General features: G+C 42.3%; 1 protein-coding gene across 9 annotated transcripts in view; it reads right to left on the bottom strand.

The window, feature by feature from the left end:
* Positions 1–25296, bottom strand: part of ZNF469 (zinc finger protein 469) — a 607005-nt gene that overhangs the window by 224686 nt on the left and 357023 nt on the right. Inside the window, exon 1 of one of the 9 annotated variants that reach the window (XM_056525567.1) lies at positions 23151–23400. The exons of the other annotated variants lie outside the window; for them this stretch is intronic. The gene's annotated coding sequence lies outside the window, so the exon portion shown is untranslated. Of the gene's footprint in view, positions 1–23150; positions 23401–25296 lie in introns of those variants that run through there. 9 annotated transcript variants of the gene reach the window in all.

The following is a 25296-nucleotide window of genomic DNA, read 5'->3' as shown; positions in this document are numbered from 1 at the left end:
CCGGTTTGCCCTGCCTTGATGCCAGCTCTGGTACCACACACAACCTGAGGACAGGTGTAGCACTGTTTTTGGAAGAAATTAGTTCTGTTTTTCTATCCCTGGATCCCTTTAAGTAATCAATTCATAAAGTTGTTTTAGCTTTATGCAGTGTTGATTCTTATGTCAGTGGGATTATCTTGCCACCGGGAAAATGACAATAATGCTTTAAAGGTAAAAAACAAAAAAATCACTGAGTACAGAACCCGTTTATTTTGTAATTTACATACAACCACATTGATGGATTTTAAACTAATCCTGCAAAACTACTGCAGAACTAAGAGGAACGGTGTATAATCCATCTCTTAAAGTGTTACCTTAGAATGGCTCTTCTTCCTTCCTCCATTCAGTTATATCCCAGGGGAATCTTCGTTTGGCAAATAACTTATTATAATGAAAGTACACAGATTCATGTAAGAAAGATATAGTTACCCCAGGTCTGGTATAAGCCAGTGGGGTTCCAGAGGAAATGAGGAGGTGGTTAAATTCATAGTACAAAGTGGGATTGTTCAGGAGCTCTAGTGTCAAACTGGAGAAGCTATTAAGAGCTATCTCAAGGGACTCCTTTATTATATTATGTATGCTACAACTAACAGGATATTGCTACTTTGTTTACTATCCAAAATTACCTCATAACCTCAAATTTTGAATCTAACTTTTAATTCTGCTGTAACAACGGAATTGGAGGCATACATCATCACACAATAATAAACACACTGTACCTTTAGCAGAGGTCTTGAATGCAATCTAGGAGTAGTGTAGAACACATTAGTCTAAAACTTCTTATTCTAAATTTTCCTTGTGCATTCCCAATGGAAACATAAGTTGCTTTTTGAGTCTTCTCACATGACAACCAAATGCCTCCAATAAAGCTAAATATATCAGAGTAACAACTGCACCAGTGGTGAGAAGTTTTTTCCTCACCAAGTTAAAGACATTTTAGCAACCACGTTACAATATTTGTCGGATAGGAATGCAATTACTGTAATTTTCGCCATATAAGACGCTCCGGCAAATAAGACGCACCCAATTTTAAAGGATGAAAATTTAGAGAAAAAAATATTTCTGAACCAAATACAATGTAAAGTATAGGACAGTGATCTTCAACCTGCGGATCTCCAGATGTTGCAAAACTACAACTCCAAGCATGCCCGGACAGCCGTTGGCTGTCCGCGCATGCCAGGAGTTGTAGTTTTGCAACATCTGGAGGTCCGCAGATTGAAGACCACTGGTATAGGAGGTAATACTCACGTGTCCCCGCCGCTCTGGACCCATCACCGCTCGACTGAGCAGCCGGGTTAGTGCCACTTTCGCTTCAGACGTGGCGGTCAGCTTTGACCGCCGCATCTGAAGGGTTAATACATGGCATCGCCGCGATGGTGATGTCCTGTATTAGCCGCGGGTCCCGGCCGTTGATGGCCGCAGGCACCGCCGCGATAGGACAGGGTTTTAATGTGTATTTGCCGTATAAGACGCACCAACTTTTCCCTCCCAGTTTTGGGGAAGAAAAAGTGCGTCTTATACGGGCGAAAAATACAGTACATATAAATTCTATTTTTCTTTATTAAAGCCCTAGAGTTATGAACTATGAAGCTGTTCTGTATGTTTCTCTGTTTAAAAATGATCAAAATGTAAAGATGAAGATTCCTTCCCAATTACACAGGACAACATATAGGGGTAATTTTAGGTTGCAGGATTTTGTACTGTATAAAGTCTGGATTTTAAAATATTTTAGACCTTTAAATGTGCTCTATTTTTGCTAATCCAATTACCCTTTAAACATTTCTGACCCTTTTGTGCCTTAAACTTCTTCTTAAGTTAGTATCACAGAACACTAAATTTAGAATTTTGATATGTGATGATCCCAGCGATATAAAACATTGTCAGATGGCATTCTAGTTCTTGCCAGCAAGCATTGTTATCACTTGTGACTCAATTACAAAATATCAATCTGCAGACAGATGAGCAGGACTTAGTCAGAAGGAAATTCACTCTACCTGTCTCAAGCAGATGATAAACTAACCAGATATAGCTGCCAGGTATTGCTGTATGCATTCTGCCTCTGAGCTTTAATGGGTATTGTATTTTACCAGACGCCACAAATGTAGTTTGTGGTGGGAGGTCATGTCTGACTTGTAGTCTAAAGATCATATCTAAGTTGTATTGCAAGGTCAGCATCAAGTCACAATGTGCATTTTTCAGGGTTCCTCAAGGCCATTTTGGTCAGTTTCAATATGCATACATGCTTGAAATTTTGTAGTGTATTTCATATTTCAAGGTCCATTGGATCCAATGTCAAGATTGCGTACTTTGGGGATAGTAATTATTTTGATTCACTTTCTTTCGAGTCAATCGGAAAATTAATTAGTCCTGTAAAGATTAAAGCACATTGTCTGATTTGAGCAACCAGCTTTCTTAGTTTACAGGTATGACTTACACTATTTGCTACATTGACAATTATTAGAGATGAGCGAATCGAAGCTGACGAATCCAAATTTGTTACGAATTTCATGAAAAATTCGATTTGCAACGAATGCGAATATCGCTGTGATTCAATCCATTTAGTGTGGTCCAGGGCATCTAAAACAGCAGATCCACATGTGAGGAAATGTTGCAAGGAACTCTGGGAAGGTGGGAAGACAAGGAGGGAAGGGAAATAGGCAGGATGACCCTGAATCACATGCAGGATGCAGCCTATCAGCAGCAAGTCACCTCTGTGATGTTGCAGACCTATATATTCAGCAGCCATATTCCGGCCAGTCACTTCATTCATTACACTGCAGTGTGTGTGTGTCACACAGAAAAGCTTTTTCCAGCAGAGTTTCACCTCCTAGTCACTTCAGCGTTCTGGTGGATGGAGAGCAATGCTTTTTTCACTGAAAAGGATTTTTACTGCAGCCATAAACCTCCCAGTCACTTTCTTCAGCATTGTATTGCAAAGAGGGGCAGATAGCTGTGTGTTGCCTCATACATTTCAACAAGCTGCCTCAACTTCATAAACCTTAGCAGAGGAGGCAGGAATAATTTTTCAGCGCAATTCTGTGTCTTTGTTCCACAACAAATCATCTGCTGGTTATACTAGTCTGTAGATAGTATAATACCCAGCAGTCCATTCGTAATAGTCTTTGACAGAGTGCAATTTTGGGTTTAGTACACAGCTTTTGTGTGCTGCAGCACTGTTGTGTACTGCTGGTGTTGTGCAAAAAGCTGTTTTTCTTAAGCGTACTGTAGCGCATTTTTCTGCCCCCATAAGTGCATACCACATACCTACATCTAAGTAGTGTACTATTTTGTAGCTGTTAATCTGTCAAGGGCCTACATACTGTGAAAGTCCAGGCAAAATTAATCACCGGCTGGTGTGTTACTTAAATAAGTTTTTTAATCGTATTGTAGCGCATTTTTCTGCCCTCATAAGTGTATACCACATACGTACATCTAAACAGTGTACTATTTTGTACCTGTTAAACTCTCAAGGGCCTAGATACTGTTAAAGTCCAGGCAAAAGTAATCACCGGCTGGTGTTTTACTCAAATACGTTTTTCAATTGTACTGTAGTGCATTTTTCTGCCCTTATAAGTGCATACCACATACATACATCTAAGTAGTGTACTATTTTTTACCTGTTAATCTGTCAAGGGCCTAGATACTGTGAAAGGACAGCCAATAGTACACATCTGCTGCTGTTCTGGACAAATACTGTTTTAAGCGTAGTGAAGCATATTGTACTCCCCTCATATACGCAATAAGTATGTTAGGCAGAGTAGTGGCAGGACGTGCACAGAGGAGTGGCATAGGCCAAATTCATCAGGTGCAGGCAGTGGTCACAGCAGAGAGGTCGGAGCTCCCGGTGTCAGCTAACAGTCATGTCTCGACCAGCAACCAAGCAGCCGTGATTGATTGGTGAACTTGTTCATCCACTTCATCCCAAGGGACATCCGACACCCCTTGTCAACAGTCGGTGAAAATTTGCTGAATCAAATTTTTCAAATGTCCGCTCATCTCTAACAAATATCTTGTTTTTAAATGTATCTTGCACTGATTTTCACTGCATTCACTATTCTGATGGTGGAGTAGTCACTGTGTACATAGATTAACATAGATCGTAAGCACAACAAGCCTTAGTTATTTGCAAAATGTGTGGCCACACAGTGCTCCATTCTCTTTGACCTGCAAGACACAAAGACAGAGACTCCTCAAGTAGCAGCCTCTTGCCTTTCGCCTAAGCAGACTGCCTCTGCTTGTTCACACTGATAATAATCATCATTATTAATAATAATAATAATAATAATATTAGTAAAGCAGTGCTCCGGGTACCCCACTTGCTAGAATGACTGTCCTCTCTGCTATGAATCCTCCAGCAGAAGTACTTGGCAACATACAGTAATCTGTCAGCCTGAATAGACAAAAGCAGCCAGTGAAGGCAGGTGCATCAAATTGTCCAGTGTTAAATCTCTGAGTCTATGTTCAGACAGTAAAATGTCCATACGGAAAATTTCTGTGTGGACATTCCACCTTCAGCAGACTGCTGGAAGAACATGCCGGCACTAAGACCACTAGGACTCTGCAAAAAGAATAGATATGACTGTTATTTCTGCGGACGCCAGAATTAGAATTTCCACACCAGATGTTTGTGCCATGTGAACAGTACAGCAGAATCCCATTGAAATCAATGAGACTCTGCTTCTGAAGAAGGTCTGCGCAGAATTCTTCTGCTGAAATTCCATTGTGTGAACATAGCCTAAATCTTCTTACTGAATAGAAATGTGATTGAAGAGGTCTTGTTGGCACTTGCCATGACAGGGACACTTTCAATCAGAGCTCCTGGTCAGTAAGGTCGGTATGAAATGTCATACACTCACAAATCCCCTCACAACTTCATGCTTAATAACCTAAGTAAAAGGAAGGTTTTATGATGCTGTGAGTCCTTAGACTCAAGTTTGGGCTCGGATAGTTCTGGTACTGTATCTACAGCAGTGTTTCCCAATTTAGGTGCCTCCAGCTGTGGGCGCTACCTTGTGTATTAACTTAAGTGAGTCAGTACAGATGATGGGGCCCAAAACCCTCCAATCAATGTGCTAACCTTTTAGGGTGTATTCACACATACAATATTATGCGGATTTGATGCTCAGGATTTGATGCGTAGGATCTGAAGATGTGTTCAGTTAATTTGTTTACATTGAACTCTTCAGCATAAAATCCTGCGCATCAAATATGCTCAGGATACTGTACGTGTGAATACACCCTTAAGGTTGTGCAGGTTAGGCACAATACTAATGTACGCCAGACAGCAATAGGTAGCTGCAGAACCTTGTGGAGCCATACTTCACACTCTGCCAATGTATGGATATGAACACAGGGATGCCAGGACCAGGCAAAACAGGATAAAACAGTTTACAGACTTAGGGCACATCAACCACTGTAGAGTTTAACCCAATAAGGAAATTCCTTATAAAAAGGTTTGTAGCACAGTATCCTTGTGGGCCAATAAAAGATAAAGAAGTTTGTAAGGAATTTACATATTGGGTTAAAATCTACGGTGTTTTCTGCACCCTAAGTCTGGAAACTGGTTTACCCTGTTTTAGCAATTAAAAAGATAAAGACATCCATGGAATAGAAGTAAAAACAAAAAGAAACGCTGATGCGTTTTGAGCTCTTTACAGCTCTTAGTCATGGCACATATTAACGGGCATATGCCCCTTTTCTACTCACACAAATCTGCGACCCAACCACTCGGGAATAAACACCGGAAACAAAATGATGTGTCCAGGCACTAAAACTGTGCACACAAAGCCACAAGCGAATCATACACATGTATATGCGGAGAAATCTCCATAGAAGATCTGGTCCGGAATCAAGCTGAAACAAATGTGGTAACCCATAGAAACTAGTAAAACCTGGGAAAACAAACAGGCAATAATACAGGAAATGAACATTTATAATGTGCAATGCATGGTGTCGGAATGATACAAAAGTATATTTGATAATGCATGTTGATATTGCACATAGTACGGCTAGTAGCTAAAAATGTATGTAAAACTATTATGTATGTATACAATAAAAATAAGCAACTATATATAAGTTACATGAGCAAGTGTATATTGCTGGAGGGCAAAATGTGAAAGAAACTAAGCCAATGTCCATACTTGTCTGTAAGTAAAGATATTTATTTGATATTTTTGTGTGTGTAGACTATTAAGTAGACTTGCAAAGTATACAGAGTGACCCAAAAAAAAAAAAAAAGCCATTAATAAATGTACATGAGATCATATCTCGAATTCATACCACGTGGGGTGCGGGAAGCAAGAAGCAATATCCAGAATGCTTCTCTGGACTTCAACAGCTGTGACCAATCCCCAATGAACTATCCAAATCTGAGAGATCTGTTCTCTCTAAAGGACTATCATTCTGTCCAAGCACTAAACTGGATGACATCAAACTATACTCAGACTTGGAAGTATTCTTTAGGAGACTACGACTAAAAGTACTTTCATAAGAAAGAGGACTGTACTACAACAACCCTTAGTTACAATATCAAGAAAAAGAATTCAGAGTTTACCCCATCACCGGGATGCAGCAGCAAACTGGACAGCTACATTGCAAGTTTCAGACTAAGAATAGCAACCTTGGTCACAAAACACCATTATAAAACAAACTACGATCTTTCAAAACTAGAAACCAACTACATCAAAAACTTAAGGAATAATCAAACCATAACAATCAAACCAGCAGACAAGGGAGGAGCAGTAGTGATAATGAACACTGAGGATTACATCAAAGAGGGAAACAGACAATTGTCAAACACTACGTACTACAAGAAACTGGCAGAAGACCCAACTAAAGAATACACTATGGAATTGAAGAAATTGATTGAATCCTTCCCAAAAGAGTCACAGGAAGGATTAATGACACTCATACCCACAAATCCCATAACAGGGACATTATACATGCTTCCAAAAATCCACAAAACTGGGAACCTAGGCAGACGAATAATAACAGGTATGGACACATTAACAGAACAGATCTCTGGCTTAGTAGAAAACCTATTTAAGCCCTTTGTCAAAAACACCAGCAGAACACCACTGACTTACTTAACAAACTCAATCAGATTACAAATTTGCCTGCCAACTCCATATTTACGGTGTCTATTTTAGGACATCATCAGTCATCAGCCATACCTCCGTCCTCCGTCAGGCAAAACAGTGTCCCGCCTCCTCCCTCGGACCAATCTCCGTCAGGCGTCAGCCGCAACTGCCTCCTCCCTCCTTTGTCATCCTAAAGTCTCTCATTCAAAACTCTGTCATCCCTCAGACAAAAAACCTTCCTGCCGTGTAGCAGAGCCGAGTCAGAGTTGGTTCTCTGCTATACGGGTTCTGTTGTACATGCTATTCAATATCAGCTCTGCTATACAGTGCTGTGCAGCATCGGCTCTGATATGCGGCAGGAAGTTCTGAGGGAGAATCTTCTAAGGCATGACAGCGTTTTGGATGAGGGACTTTTGGATGAGGGAGTTGTGGCTGAAGGATGAAAGCAATTGGTCTGAGGGAGGAGGCTGTTTCCCCTGACGGAGGACGGAGTTGCGGCTGATGACTGACGGCGATTGGTCTGAGGGAGGAGGGAGGACGCAGTTTCACATGACAGAGGACGGAGTTGCGGCTGATGACTGACGGCGATTGCTCTGAGGGAGGACGCCGTTTCACCTGAAGGAGGACGGAGTTATGTCTGACGACTGACGATGTCCTAAAATGGACACCGTACATATTAGTAACAATGGATGTAGAATCCCTATACAGCAACATCTCACGCAGAGATGGAATTGATGCCTGCTCCCTGTTCCTCTCATCCCAAACCAACAACCGGAAATACAGTCCTGGATTCATCACTAAAGTAATAGAATTCATCCTAACACACACCTACTTCAGCTTAAACAGTGACATATATCTACAATTGATGGACACTGCAAAGGGGACCAGGATGGCACCACAATATTCCAACCTATTCATGGCTGACCTTGAACAACGATTTCTAGACACACAACTTCACAAACCCTACAGATACTACCGTTGCATTGATGATATTTCTATCATTTGGACAAAAGGAAAAGAAAAAAACTTTTATCAAACTCAAAATGGACTTCTCTACAGAAAGTGTGAACTTCCTGGACACTACTGTCACAATAAATAGGAACACAGTACAAATGTCTGTGTACAGAAAACCCACAGATCGATCCAACTATCTACATAAATCCAGTTTCCATCCTTCACACACAAAGAAAGGCATCATATACAGCCAAGCTACCAGGTACCATCGCATCTGCTCCAATCCTGATAACAGAGACATGCATCTACAAACACTGTCTGAGAAATTCAAACATATAGGATTCAAACCAAGGATAATCAATAGGAAAATGCACTACAATACATGCACTACAATACATACAGAGAGATACAACCATCACCACGCGTACCACTGGTAGCCACATACAATCCGGCCCTTGAAGAAATACGCAAAATTATCAAGGATCTGCAGCCGATATTGGCAGAAGATGAGATGCTAAAAGAAATCTTCCCTGAACCTCCCATCTTGGCCTTCAGACAACCACACAATTTACAACAAAAGCTTGTTAGCCGAAAATTACCTACAGAAAGAAAAGACAGACAATGGGACCAAACCCTGCACCAAACCTCGCTGTAAACTCTGTCAACATATCTGCCCCAAGATGGAAGCTACCCACAACAACAAGACATATAACATTAGGGGACTATACTCCTGCACATCCCCAAATGTGGTCTACATGATACAATGCACCAAGTGTGACATGGGATGCTACATTGGTGAAACCGGACGGAAACTCAAAGAAAGTATGAATCTACACAGACATTTCATAAACCGCCATAAAGAAAATGACTACTGCACCCCAGTTGGACACAATTTTACCCAAACAGGCCACTCCATACATGACCTTACAATCAGGATACTGAGAGGGAACTTCAAAAACACACAAGAGAAAAGACATTTAAAGCTAAAATGATACTGGTTTTTTTTAATTCCAAAAACAGGGGACTTAGCTTCTTATCTCATTATCAAAATTTCTTATAACCTGTGCTATACTGGATTCTCTTTCTTTTGCATCTTACTTTGTCCTGCTTAATTACAGTCTCCCCCTGCTCCCCCCTCCCTCCCCCTTTTTCTCATCCTTATCTATTCAACCCCTTAAGGACTCAGCCCATTTTGGCCTTAAGGACTCATTTAATTTTTACGTTTTCATTTTTTCCTCCTCGCCTTCTAAAAATCATAACTCTTTTATATTTTCATCCACAGACTAGTATGAGGGCTTGTTTTTTGCGCGACCAGTTCTCCTTTGTAATGACATAACTCATTATATCATAAAATGTATGGCGCAACCAAAAAACACTATTTTTGTGGGGAAATTAAAACGAAAAACGCAATTTTGCTAATTTTGGAAGGTTTCGTTTTCACGGCGTACAATTTATGGTAAAAATGACGTGTGTTCTTTATTCTGAAGGTCAATACGATTAAAATGATACCCATTATTACATACTTTTATATTATTGTTGCGCTTAAAAAAAATCACAAACTTTTTAACCAAATTAGTACGTTTATAATCACTTTACTTTGATGACCCCTAACTTTTTTATTTTTCCGTATAAGCGGCGGTATGGGGGCTCAATTTTTGCGCCATGATCTGTACTTTTTTTTGATACCACATTTGCATATAAAAAACTTTTAATACATTTTTTATAATTTTTTTTTAAATAAAATGTATTAAAAAAGTAGGAATTTTGGACATTTTTTTTTTTTCGTTCACGCCGTTAACCGTACAGGATCATTAACATTTTATTTTAATAGTTCGGACATTTACGCACGTGGCGATACCAAATATGTCTATAAAAAAAAATTTACGCTTTTTGGGGGTAAAATAAGAAAAAAACGATGTTTTACTTTTTTATTGGGGGAGGGGATTTTTCACTTTTTTTTTACTTTTACATTTTTTTTTTATTTTTTTTACACTTGAATAGTCCCCATAGGGGACTATTCATAGCAATACCATGATTGCTAATACTGATCTGTTCTATGTATAGAACATAGAACAGATCAGTATTATCGGGCATCTCCTGCTCTGGTCTGCTCGATCACAGACCAGAGCAGGAGACGCCGGGAGCCGCACGGAGGAAGGAGAGGGGACCTCCGTGCGGCGTTATGAATGATCGGATCCCCGCAGCAGCGCTGCGGGCGATCCGATCATTCATTCAAATCGCGCACTGCCGCAGATGCCAGGATCTGTATTGATCCCGGCACCTGAGGGGTTAATGGCGGACGCCCGCAAGATCGCGGGCGTCGGCCATTGCAGGTGGGTCCCTGATTGCGATCAGCAGCCGGGATCAGCCGCGCATGACACGGGCATCGCTCCGATGCCCGTGGTTATGCTTAGGACGTAAATGTACGTCCTGGTGCGTTAAGTACCACCGCACCAGGACGTACATTTACGTCCTGCGTCCTTAAGGGGTTAATCTATGTTCCTATAGAAGGACAATTTATGGCCCATCTTAGTGTGAATTTTCCACATCTATTGTCTTAACCCCTGCATGTTTGTGAGATGTAACCTGTCTCTTCTGTTTGTGAACTTAGATTTGCTTTGGACTTGATAAAGGGAGGAATCCCGTAAGCTTGTCTCTACAAAATTATGTTAGTCTAATAAAAAGGTATTACAAAATACTGCAACATTTTTTGATTTGCATCTGGACTAATACAGCTACTCAAATTTACTACGTGATCTTTAGGTAAAAGCAATGCATTTAAGAAGTTACTTAAAACTTCATGAACAGTATCTTTATGTCTAAATAGTGATTTAGGGATCTTTAGCTATCAGATCTACCCAAGTATGGTCTGTTTCACATTAAAGAACAGTATTGGTATGCTAAAATGTAGTGGTAAATACAATATGATGAGTGGTGGAAATGACCATAAATGACAGAGAAAACCAGGAAACTCCACATATGCAAATTGTCTGCAGCTTATAAAATAGTCAAAGCCACTTCTCACGAACAAAAAGAAGATGCATGTCACGGTGTGTCAGTTTTAATAAAGATCCTCACATCTGTTTTATACATCATCTATGACATGACTTTCCTAGTATACCTGATTACTTAATGTTTTTGCAGTCCCTTAAAGTAGTACTCCGTCCCTAGACATCTTATCCCCTACCCAAAGGCTAGTACAGGAAGGAACAGTCCAGCCCAGGATTGCAGGTAAAAGCAGGTAGACTTTATTGGGTCATAAACAGAATGGTCATTTGACCTACCTATTTTATATAAATTGTGTGTTTTTTATTATATGTGTATGCCATGGCTAAGGACCTGGTATAGGTCCGAAACGCATCACCTTTCTGATGTTCTGTCTGTTTATGACCCAATAAAGTCTACCTGCTTTTACCTGCAATCCTGGCCTAGACCGTTCCTTCCTGTACATACCCACGTGGTTGGAGACGCTGCTAACCAGGCCCGCGCACAGGTGCAGTGGAGTGGTGGTGAGCTGTCAGTTTGTTTCATTGTACCCAAAGGCTAGGGGATAAGATCTCTGATCGCGGGGGTCCCGCCACTGGGGACCCCCGCGATCTCTCTGCTGCACCCAGCATTCGTTCAGAGCGTCGGGTGGAGCGCCAAAGGCTCGTGATGTCACGGCTGCACCCCACTCGTGACGTCATGACCACGCCCCCACCAATGCAAGTCTATGTGGGGGTGGCGTTCACGCCCCCTCTCATAGACTTACATTGAGGGGGCATGGCAGTGATGTCATGAGCTGGGTGTGACAGTGACATCAAAAGCCTCCACCCTGCATTGCCAGTCATTCGGCATGGAGTGAAGTTCGCTCCATGCACCGGATGTCTGGGGTGCCGCAGCCAAGATCGTGGGGGTCCTCAGCGGCGGGACCCCCGCGATCAGACATCTTATCCCCCTATCCTTTGGATAGGAGATAAGTGGTCTATGGACGGAGTACCCCTTTAAGGAATTGTTGGAAGATTAGAACGTATTTGAATAATGTATTATGTTATATCTACTATTTGTGCCTCTTCAGATAAGTAGGAGCTTATTTGCCATGCTGTCTAAAAAGATATTTGCTATGCTGTTTGGTGGTGGAAAAAAAAATAGCACAAGGATTAGTTTTAAAATGAAAGATATTGGGGGAAATGATAAAAACATTTTAGCAGAAAATTTGTTTGATTTGCCTGTAGCAACAAATCACAGCTCAGCTTACATATCTTAACAATAATAGTTTGGTTGCTATGGGCAACAAACAGATTTACTTCTAGACAGTTTTTTATTATCTCCCCCCACTGTGTTGGTTGGCAATGTGGGAGACCTTCTGAAAACATTGGGGCAGATATATCTGTTAATATTAATGAGTTTGTTAGCTCATACATGGATGAACTGGGCAGGCTAGATACTGAGCCATGAGGAGCAGAAACGAACTGCCAAAAGACCTGTGTAAAAAGGTAATGGAACTTTATAAAGATGGAAAAGGATATAGAAAGATATCCAAATCCATGAAAATGCAAGTCAGTACTGTTCAATTACTTAAGAAGTAGAAAATTCTGAAATCTCTTGATGCCAAGCCAAGGTCAGGTAGACCAAGAAAGAATTCAGCCACAACTGCGAGAAGAATTGTTTCAGAAGTAACTAAAAACCCTTAGATAATCTCAGAAGAAGCCTTATAGCTTTTGGCACTCTCTATTTTAGAGTAAGAAGACCAAAATAGAGCTTTATGGTCACAACAAACATAAGCAATATGTTGGGAGAGGGGCAACAAGGTTAATACAGTAGGGAAAATAATACCATCTCAACAGTGAAGCATGGTGTTGGCTCACTAATGGTGTGTGAGCATGTGGGAATCTTGTGAAAATTGATGTCAAGATGAACAAGCACGATATCAGAGAATACAAGTTGCATTCTTCTGTACAAAATTGCGCATTGGTATGTCACATGACACGGAGTGCCAACAGGAGGCTGAACGAGGGATTAGTGTGGGATCTGAGTGGGAGGTAAGTTACAGTTTTACTGTATAAGGGCTTTTTGTAAAAAAACATTAAAAATAACTAAATATTCTTAGCCCCTTACATAATCAAGCCACTTTTGCAGGGATATTATCTTGTTTATGTGGGTTCTACACTTCACTTTTTTTTAAATAAATGTGTTAATACATTTTCCCCATTGAATATTTTTTAAGGTCAAACTTTTGGATGCATGATTGTTTTTGAACAAATATGACTTTTGTCTTTTACACCTATCTAGACACCTTAGAAACACAATGTGCAGCGTTAGCTGGAAGGAACTTGTCACAGTGTCCATTCCAGCAGATTTACTATAATTTACAGCAAAATTGTTGTGAAGTGTGGCATAAGGGTAGGGTCACGTACTGTATTTTGCTGCGTATTTGCTGCTGCATATTTTCCTACCACATGAAGTCAATGGGTAGAAAAATACTCAGCTGATTTTGCTACTCATTGCCTTAAGTGGGTAGAAAAATATGCAGCAAAACACAGCCCAGGTGACCCTACCCAAAGACATATCAGCCTAGAGATCAGTCACTGATGAAACAAATTTACAAAGCATTGGGCGCCTCTAAATAGATTTCTTTAATCCATAATATTTTTCATAAACCAGCATATAAAATGCCAGTGCTTAGTAAGTCTTCCCTGTCTGTGACTTCACTTTTTCATATACAGTCTTAGGCTGGGTTCACATTGTATTTATCATTTACGGAGACAAAATCCAGCTGGGAGATGGGAAAACCAGGCGCTCCCGTATCCCATTCGGACATGGCCCATATCTCATTCATTTGAATGAGCCCACAGTGGTTTTAGGTCCAGTCACAGAACCGCATACAGGGCAAAAATGAGCCAACCGGAGTCATTATCTGACTCCTGTCGGCTCATTCAAATGAATGAGATATGGGCCGGGTCCGGCTGAGAAGGTCCCCATATGTGATAAACGTAGTGTGAACCCAGAACCCTTAGAAGGCTCGTCCAAATGTACTGTTCTATATGGAGCAAATGGTTGAAATATACACTGGTCCCTCAATCAGTGGATCAGCATTTCTCCCAGGCATCACAATATCTTGTACATACTAAAGTGATGTCCAATATGTTCTGATGCTCCCAGTTAGAGATGAGCGAACTTTTGAAATATTTTATTCAGCCAATTCAACGAATTTTTTGAAAAAATTAGGTTTGATCTGAATTTATTTTGCGGCGAATCTGTTAAAAAGGCTATTTCTGGCCTACAGAGAGCCCCAATAGGGGTGTAGAACACTTTGCTGTGTTCTAACACGCATATGGAGTGTGCTGGGGTAGTGAAATAATACTGTTATTCAGTATGACATGCAGATTACAGGCATTGCTTTTAGAATCACTGCCGCAGAGTAGCACAATGACAGAGCCTGGAGGTGGCATCAGTATGAGGAGACCATATAGTGGCTGAATGACACAGTGTGGACATGTTGGCGGCATGAGGAGACCATATAGTGGCTGAATGACACACCGCGGAGAGTCTTGGAAGCATGAGGTGACCATATAGTGACTAAATGACACAGCGTGGAGGAGGCTGCAGGATGAGGTGACCATATAGTGGCTGAATGACACAGCTTGGATGAGGCTGAAGCATGAGGAGACCATATAGTGACTGAATGACACAGCGTGGAGGTGGAGGCAGCATGAGGAGACCAAATAGTGGCTGAATGACACAGCGTGGAGGTGTTGGCAGCATGAGGAAACCACATAGAGGATGAATGACACAGCCTGGAGCTGGCAGCAGCATGAGTAGACACTAGGGCTTCACAATCCCTAAAATTAAAAGATGAATTTTTAAATTTAAATAGAAGATTTATGGTAGCTAGTGCTACCATAAATACCGTATATACTCGAGTATAAGCCGAGTTTTTCAGCACGATTTTTCGTGCTGAAAACGCCCCCACTCGGCTTATACTCGAGTGAACTCTCCGCCTGTCAATCCCTTCATCAGTGTTCTTCAACCTGCGGACCTCCAGATGTTGCAAAACTACAACTCCCAGCATGCCCAGACAGCCATCGGACAGTCCCTGTGCATCGTCATCAAGGCAACATCACTAGTCCGGGGCCGGGCCCGAAGCGCGGAGAAGAGGCCCCCCGGTGAAAATGGACAGCCCGCAACGACTAATCCTCCCAACCGGATGGTCCCTGCAGCATAGATGGCCCGGACCAGCTCACCCTAACTTCCTGCCGAGGGGAGTACAAAACTAAAGGGGGGGGGGGGGCTGGATGATGACGAAGGCCGTAGTGGTCTTACACCTGCAGACCTCCAGAGGTTTCAAAGCTACAACACCCAGCATGCCCGGACAGCAGATGGCTGTCCGGGCATGCTGGTAGTTGTAGTTTTGCAACATCTGGAGGTCCGCAGGTTGAAGACCACTGATGAAGGGATTGACAGGCGGTGATGATGAAGGGGGGGGGATGATGACGAAGGCTGCAGTGTTCTTCAATCTGCGGACCTCCAGAGGTTTCAAAACTACAACTCCCAGCATGCCTGGACAGCCGATGCCGGAAGTTGTAGTTTTGCAACATCTGAAGGTCCGCAGGTTGAAGACCATTGATGAAGGGATTGAGGGGCAATGATGACGGAGGTCTGGATGATTACATGGGGGGTGATGTATTTCCCACCCTAGGCTTATAGTTGAGTCAATAACTTTTCCTGGGTTTTTGTGGTAAAATTAGGGGTCTCGGCTTATATTTGGGTCGGCTGGGTGATGCAGCAGGCTGGACCATTGGAACCACGGTTCTCCCAGGCCGCTTTATGGTGGCGAAGCATATGTTGACGCGGGGCCGTGGTGCCAACATTGGGACACTGGTCAACCTTCTGCCGACATATTTTGCATGTGGCTATGTGAACCTCCTCCGGATCCTTGATGAAAAACTGCCACACCGCCGAGTAGCCAATTTTCCCACCAATAGTCTGCACTATTTGACTGCTACTGCCGCCGTCTCCAGGAACCCCTGTTCCACTACCTCACGGGAAGGTAGGCCGCCGCGAAGCAGGTGGTTTCCCCCGGGCATGTTTGTCTCCAGAATTTCCACTTCTGCCACCATCCTGACTGGCAACCATGCTACCATCTTGCTGGCTCAGCTGCTGCCTCACGGGCAACCTGCAACTCTCTTCTACTTATGATGATGATGATGATGAAGCCCCTTCTGCCCCGGGGTCCCAAGTGCGATCGGCTTCATCATCATCAACAAGTGTCTGCACGTCACTGATGTCCTGCTCAGGTTCCTCAGCAGTGTCTGCTTCATGACCCTGGACGCTGATAAAACCAGCTCCCACGTCACTCTCCGAATCACTACTTGCTTGCCTAGCGGGGGAAGGGGCAGATGTCTCCTCCACTTCTTGGCTGTCCAGTAGCTGCTGACTGTCCTCTATTAGATCATCCTCAGTGAATAGTGGAGCTGAACCCACAGCATAAGATACTTCTATAGGAGAGGGAACAGCATAGGACAGAGGCAATGGGAGGACAGAGACTGCTCTTGGGCCATGCCAACTGAGGGTTGTGTCTGAGGAACCCACCGACTGTTGACTGGGGGTGTTAGATGTCACTTGTGATGAAGTGGATGACCATGTTAACCAATCAACAATGGCAGATGAGTTGCTGGTCGAGACACGACCACTAGCTGATAACGGGAGCTCAGGCCTCTCGCTGTGACTCAAGCTGCCACTCGCCCCTAGTCTTCTGGGACCTCTGCCTGAAGGATTTAGGCCTCTGCCACTCCTCTGTGCATGTCCTGGCACTTCTCTGCCTGATATACTTAGTGCGTATATGAGAGGAGTACAATACGCTTCACTACGCTTAACCCCTTAAGGACCACAGGTTTTTCCGTTTTTGCACTTTCGTTTTTTCCTCCTCACCTTTTAAAAATCATAACCCTTTCAATTTTGCACCTAAAAATCCATATGATGGCTTATTTTTTGTGCCACCAATTCTACTTTGCAGTGACATCAGTCATTTTACCCAAAAATCTACGTCGAAACGGGGAAAAAAATCAATGTGCGACAAAATTGAAGAAAAAACGCTATTTTGTAACTTTTGGGGGCTTCCATTTCTACGCAGTAAATTTTTCTGTAAAAATGACACCTTATCTTTATTCTGTAGGTCCATACGATTAAAATGATACCCTACTTATATAGGTTTGATTTTGTTGTACTGTCATTTTCTGACCCCTTTTCTATTTTTCCGCATATAGGGCAGTATGAGGGCAAATTTTTTGCACCGTGATCTGAAGTTTTTAGAGGTACCATTTTTGTATTGATCGGACTTTTTGATCGCTTTTTACTCATTTTTTCATGATAAATGGGAAAAGGGGGGTGATTTGAACTTTTATTAAGGAAAGGGTTAAATCCCATTTATTAACTTTTTTTTACACTTTTTTTGCAGTGTTATAGCTCCCATAGGGAGCTATAACACTGCACACACTGATTGCCAGCACTGTTCACTGCAAAGCCATAGCTTTGCAATGATCAGCGTTATCGGCGGTCGATTGCTCAAGCCTTAATCTCAGGCTTGGAGCAATCAATCGCCGAGGGGACGCGCCGGAGGCAGGTAAGAGGACATCCGCTCGTGGCCCAGCTGATCGGGACACTGCATTTTCACTGCGGTAGTCCCGATCAGCCCCGCTGAGCAGCCGGGCAGGTTTCACTTTAGGTTTAGACGCGGTGTTCAACTTTGTCCGCCACGTCTAAAAGGTTAATAGCGTGCAGCACCACAATCGCTGCCGCGCGCTATTAGCCCGGGTCCCGGTGTGAGATACATGCTGGGACCGACCCGATATGACGCAGGGTCACCGCGTGACCCCGCGTTATATCGCGGGAGCCGGCCAAGGAAGTAAATATATGTCCTTGGTCGTTAAGGGGTTAAAACAGTATTTGTCTAGAACAGCAGCAGGTGTGCATTTTTGGCTGGCCTTTCCCAGTATCTAGGCCCTTGACAGATTAACAGGTACAAAATAGTATACCACTTAGATGTAGGTATGTGGTATGCACTGATGAGGGCAGGAAAATGCACTACAATACACTTAAAAAAGTATCTGAGTACAACACCAGCCGTTGAGTGCTTTTGCCTGGACTTTCACAGTATGTAGGCCCTTGACAGATTAACAGGTACAAAATAGTACACTACTTAGATGTACGTATGCGGTATGCACTTATGAGGGCAGAAAAATGTGCTACAGTACCCTTAAAAAAACGTATTTTTGTAAAACACCAGCAGTACACAATAGTGCTGCAGCCAAATAAAGCTGTGTACTAAACAGAAAATTGCACTATTAGGAATGCACTACGGGTTTTATACCGTCTACAGACTAGTGTAACCAACAGATGATTTTTTGTGGAACAAAGACACTGAATTGCACTGAAAATTTATTCCGGCCTCCTCTGCTAAGGTTTATGAAGTTGAGGCAGCTTGTTGAAATGTATGAGGCAACACACAGCTATCTGCCCCTCTCTGTAATACTATGCCAAAGAAAGTGACTGGGAGGTCAATGCCGGCAGCTGCAGTAAAAATCCTTTTTTAGTGAAAAAAACAATGCTCTCAATCCACGAGAACGCTGATGTGACAAGGAGGATGTTAAACGCTGCTGGAATGCGCTTTTCTCTGCAGTAACACACACACACAGGCTCTGCATCCTATGATCCTTCTGCAGTGTATGGTAAAGAAGAGAGGAGCCAGAATCATGGCTTCCGATTATATAGGGCTGTGACATCACAGGGGTGAATGGCGGCTCATTGGCTGCATCCTGCATGTGATTCAGGGTCATCCTGCCTATTTCCTTCCCGCCTTGCCTTCTCAGCATTCCCAGCGATCCTTGCCCCATGTGCATACATGTGGATCCATTTTAGATGCCCTGGAGCCTGCACCACAGTAAATGGAGTTTAATTAAGCGATTCGCTCTATAGAATCGCGGTGATATTCACATTCATTGCGAATCGAATATTTCCTGAAATTCGTAACAAATTCAGGGTTTTCAGCTTCGATTCGCTAATCTCTACTCATAGTGGACAGGGGTCTCCACTGGGGCTCAATTTGTGGCTATGTTGTTCTACATGCAGCCAACTGTTCTGGCACCTTTTTACTGTAGCAGCCTAATCCTGTTGCCAGTTCATTGGTAGTCATTCCTTGACAACGTTTGCTGAAAAAAAATCACTGCATCCCAGGAATGCCTACAAGACTTACAGTTATGGATATGACCCAGTCATCTAACCATTCCAATTTGGCACTTCCAGAATCACTCAGATTCTTACTAATGTAAATTTTTCCTGCTTTAAATACATAAACTTCCAACAACTGAATGTTTACTTTCTGCTAAATATACCCTACACCTTGACTTAAGCCATTTTCATGACATCATCAGTGTTATTCACTTCACACATCAGAGATGCCTGAATATACATTGAAGGGGCCACATTTTTTTTATGTATTCTCAAAGTCTCGCAATTATACACTGCTCAAAAAAAAATTAAGGGAACACTAAGATAACACATCCTAGATCTGAATGAATGAACTAATCGTATGAAATACTTTCGTCTTTACACAGTTGAATGCGCTGACAACAAAATCACACAAAAATTATAAAGGGAAATCAAATTTATCAACGCATGGAGGTCTGCATATGGAGTCACACTCAAAATCAAAGTGGAAAACCACACTACAGGCTGATCCAACTCTGATGTAATGTCCTTTAAAACAAGTCAAAATGAGGCTCAGTAGTGTGTGTGGCCTCCACGTGCCCTTATGACCTCCTTACAACGTCTGGGCATGCTCCTGATGAGGTGGCAGATGGTCTCCTGAGGGATGTCCTCCCAGACCTGGACTAAAGCATCCGCCAACTCCTGGACAGTCTGTGGTGGATGGAGCGAGACATAATGTCCGAGATGTGCTCAATCGGATTCAGGTCTGGGGAATGGGCGGGCAAGTTCATTGCATCAATGCCTTCCTCTTGTAGGAACTGCTGACACACTCCAACCACATGAGGTCTAGCATTGTCTTGCATTGGGAGGAAACCAGGACAAACCCCACCAGCATATGGTCTCACAAGGGGTCTGAGGATCTCATCTCGGTACCTAATGGCAGTCAGGCTACCTCTGGCAAGCAAATGGAGGGCTTTGTGGCCCCCCAAAGAAATGCCACCCCACATCATTTCTGACTCATCGCCAAACCGGTCATGCTAGAGGATGTTGCAAGCCGCAGAACCTTCTCCACTGCGTCTCCAGACTCTGTCAGTCTGTCACATGTCCTCAATGTGAACCTGCTTTCATCTGTGAAGAGCACAGGGTACCAGTGGGGAATTTGCCAATCTTGGTGTTCTCTGGCAAATGCCAAACGTCCTGTACGGTGTTGGGCTGTAAGCACAACCCCCACCAGTGGATGTCGGGCCCTCATACCACCCTCATGGAGTCTGTTTTGGACCGTTTGAGTGGACACATGCACATTTGTGGCCTGCTGAAGGTTATTTTTCAGGGTTCATGTAGTGCTCCTCCTGCTCCTCCTTGCACAAAGGGTGAGGTAGCAGTCCTGTTGCTGGGTTGTTGCCCTCCAACGGTCTCCTCCACGTCTCCTGATGTACTGGCCTGTCTCCTGGTAGCGCCTCCGTTCTCTGTACATTATGCTGACAGACACAGCAAACCTTCTTGCCACAGCTCGCATTGATGTGCCATCCTGAATGAGCAGCACTACCTGAGCCACTTGTGTGGGTTGTAGACACAGTCTCATGCTACCACTAGACTGAAAGCACCGCCAGCATTCAAAAGTGACCAAAACATCAGCCAGGAAGCATAGGAATTGAGAACTGGTCTGTTGTCACCACCTGCAGAACCACTCCTTTATTGGGGGAGTCTTGCTAATTGCCTATAATTTCCACCTGTTGTCTGTTCCATTTGCACAACAGCATGTGAAACTGATTATCAATCAGTGTTGCTTCCTGAGTAGACAGTGTGATTTCACAGAAGTGTGATTGACTTGGAGTTACATTGGGGGACATTTATCAATGTTTGCTTATGTATTCCTTTTTTTAGTAATTTTTTTTCTTACTCTTTTTTTGCTTTAGTACCTGACATTTATCAACAGTTCTCAGCCTGTTGATAAATGTTGCGTTCCAAGTCTTTTTTTATTTTTTGCTTTGGTAGTGGCTTTTTCTGCTCCATGTCTGAGCTGGAGTAAATGTAGTAGCTTTTTTAATGCGATGCAACTTTTTTGTGACTTTCGCACTTGATAAATCTCTGACCACTGCAAGTCAAAAACCACTTTTTGCTTTCGTAAGCAAGATTGATATTTTTTGCTTTGGTCACTGAAAAAGCAAAAATTTGCATAAAAAAACTGACTAGGCGCACTTGCGACATTTTTGCGCCAATTTTAAGCAAAAAAAAAACAACTAAATGCTTTGATAAATGTCCCCCATTGTGTTTACGTTTTTCCTTTATTTTTTGAGCAATGTATATTGATTGCATTGCTTAAAGGAAAAGTTGAATTATGCAATTATTTTTGTTATGTACTATGACTTCTTATTGACCAGTTCTAAAAAGTCCTTGTCAGTGAAGTTCAACTGGTTTACAAAGTAAATTACACCATAATTATAGGACATAGAGGTGGGGGCCAAGCCTGTGAGATAAGTGCTTATTAAGATTATTAGATATTATTCACCTGTCAACACTCCACATATGATGACCACTGATTCCTATCAGCATCTGAAGAAGGTCACAAGATTCCTTTAGCATACCTGATGTTCAGTGCCCCCATCCAGAGGCAAAAACACAACTGAAGTTTAGTTAAGAATGGATTCATTTGTTTTATTTTACTTTTGCCTATCCAATAAATTCATGGATAGATTATTCACAGTGGTCAATATCAGTTTCCTGAAGAGCAAACAGTTCTATATAAATATTTCCCTGTTACATTCATTCATCCTTTCTTTCTTTCTTTCCAAAATGCATTTAATTTTAAGCTGCTTGACACATTACTAGATCCGAATAAGTTGTCTGGATCAAAGAAGCTTTGATTTACTTTGGACATGTAACCCGAGAGTAACAGAAAGCTTAAGCACAGATTAACAATTGTTATGCTTCTTGCGTCTTGCGTGGGTTTGTTGTGCTATATTGTACGGTAATCAGGAAAAAAATATTTAGTGGAAGTTGTCATTTAAAAAGATGATTACAGTGAATTACGTTGGTCAGTATCACAGCAGCAGTACCATTTTAAGTAGTCTCTGAATACTATAAGCACACTGGGGGAGAGTTATCAAAACCTGTCCAGAGGAAATGTTGCTGAGTTACCCATAGCAACCAATCAGATTGCTTCTTTCATTTTTCACAGGCCTTTTCAATAATGAAACAAGCGATCTGATTGGTTGCTATGGGTAACTCAGCAACATATCCTCTGAACAGGTCTTGATAAATCTCCCCCACTATGAGTAATGGCAATCTCTGCACTGTGTTGATGCTATATGAGCACAAAGAAATAATAATTAAAGGGGTACTCTGGCGCTAAGACATCTTATCCCCTATCCAAAGGACTGCTGGGGACCCCCGTGATCTTTCATGCAGCACCCCGTTACCATCAGCCCCTGGAGCATGTTCACTCCGGGTCTGATGACTGCCAATCACAGGGCCGGAGTATTGTGACATCATGGCTCCGCCCCCATGTGGCGTCACGCACCACCCCCTCAATGCAAGCCTATAGGAGGGGGCGTGACAACTGTGATGTCACAATACTCTGTCCCCGTGATCGGCAGTCATCAGACCTTGAGTGAACATGCTCCGGGGGCTGATGGTAACGGGGTGCTGCGTGAAAGATCACGGGGGTCCCCAGCGGCGGGACCCCCGAGATCAGGCATCTTATCCCCTATCCTTTGGATGGGGGATAAGATGTCTTAGCACCGGAGTACCCCTTTAAGGCATGTAAAATAAATTACAAAAAAATCTAATTATAAGTAATTAATATTCACTAATGTGCCAAACTGATCTCACATCCAGTAGGTTATTTTTGGGGAAGTCATTTAGGTATTATATAGAAAAACCTTAAATTCTCACAGATGTGTGTATGATTATATTCCAGAGCCTCTTTTCTTCTGCGTTGTTTCAGTCTAGACAGTGTTTTCTATCTACATACAGTTCATGCTTTACTTAGGCTGCCTGTAAAAAGAGGAGACTGTGGAGGGACATCCCCAAACAAAATCATATTGTTAGAGTACACAACATTTCTTAGCAACATTTCATTTATAATGGAACACTTTCTGATACTTGCTGTTATCTGTAATTTTCCAATCCCTTAGGAGCCATTTGTTATATGGACGGTGGCTAGGAACATCACAATTGTTGGGCAGCCTTGGAAATTACACACATCACAATACTTTCTGCAGACATAATGAAAGGTAGGCCGTGGGATTACTTCAGCATGGCTCCAACACTAAACTGGGGAGAATTGAGATGGTTTAACCCTTTTGTAAGCTCTGCTCTATTAGTCTCACTGGGACCTTATATCTGCATCCCATTGATTTGAAAAACATCTACTTATTCTGAGTTGGATGCCAATATTCCTTACGTTTACAGATCTATCACCACCAATGTTACCATACTTAGAGCCCCATTTCTAGGAAAACATCTTAGACATCTTCTTAAAGGGAGGCTCTTAGAGACAGAAAAAAAAATGGTATTAAAATGATCTATACAAAACTCTTGTCTTCATAGTCTTCATAAATTATGACTCTATCTACAGCTGTAGCATCATTTTTAGGCAATTTGTTCCCTCACCTTTACTGTGTAGCAATGGTTTGCCCTCTCTTCTTGTTTTCATTTTTTGGGGGATACAAGTATGCATCAGGAAACACCCATGTAGAGGTTGTCATATACGTCTACAATTAGTGGATGTTTTTTGTGTTTCTACCTCATTGGAGAAGAATTATCAAGAATTCATCAGGTGAAAAGCGCAAGATGTTGCAAAATCTTTGCACAAATACCCGCCTTATGCCAAAAATTGCCACTTTTTGTCACTTTGTATAAATTGGGCAAGAATGTGGAACACAGTGGATGTGAGGCCATGCAAAGTAGGCATCGGGTCATGGACAGGCCAAATTTATTTCAATTTCCAAATGCAAATAGGTGAAAATTTAAATTAAAAGCTAAGCCAGCTCCAGGCTAGTATACTTTTCAGTGAGGGCATACAGGCAGCCTGAGATGTGCTGTGATTTATGTAGTCACATGCATCTCTACTTTAGTCAGTGTGTCTGTGTGTTGGGGGCGGTCATTGAAGGGTTTAAAACTGGTGTGATGAAAACCAGACATAAAAAAAATCCCAAATGTGTCTTTCATGTGTAAAGCAGTGTAAAGACTTTTATCTAATGTGTCTATGGCTTGAGAAGCAATAGAACAAGATTGCTGCTGACTGTACCTGCAATGTGCTGAATCTTCTAAATCTTCTGGATCAACTTTAGTTAACTGGTGATACATTTTCCTTCATACTAACAGGAATAAAATGTGCTAAAACTCAGTTGCTAACTCTGTTTTCTCTCCAGCTGTTGGTTAAAGGAAAATGGTCATCCTGTTCACCCACACTAAACCCAATACACTGGGTTACAGTAGGGGTGAACAGGAGACTGATAAGGCATCAATGAGTTAACTATGTACCTGACAACACCCCTGAGGAAGTCACCTCGGAGTGACGGAACGTGTGGGGTCCGGTGGTCCTGTCCTGCATTGCTATACCTAGCTGCTCCTCCGTCTGCGGTTTGCTACTTGATTACTTATATTCAGCTTCAAATATTATTCTTATGCATATTGGTTAATATTGTATTTTCATCTATATTAGCACGGTGCACTTTGAGTAGCTTTGAGTAGTTTGCTCCTTTATGTTTAAAAAAAATGTTTTTAGATGTCCTTTTCAATTTCATATAGTGATGTCATGTGTGTGTTTTTTGGCCCGCCTCCTGTGCACAATTCAGCATGGCTAGAGAAGGATCTTCAGAAGGACACAGCTCTGGACTACAGGTACGTATTTAACTCATTGACCCCTCATCAGTCTCCTCTTCACCCGTAGTGTACTCCGTGTATTGGATTTAGTTTGGATGAACAGGATGATCGTTTTCCTTAAAGCCTACAACACCAACTGTAAGAGTTTTCCAATTTGGCCGATATCTTGTGGTGTGCTTTTCCTAAAGACAAACAGTGCCCATTGACAATT

This window comes from Hyla sarda, chromosome 6 (genome assembly GCF_029499605.1).
Source record: "Hyla sarda isolate aHylSar1 chromosome 6, aHylSar1.hap1, whole genome shotgun sequence".
NCBI lineage: Eukaryota > Metazoa > Chordata > Amphibia > Anura > Hylidae > Hyla > Hyla sarda.
This window is presented reverse-complemented; position numbering and strand designations above follow the sequence as displayed.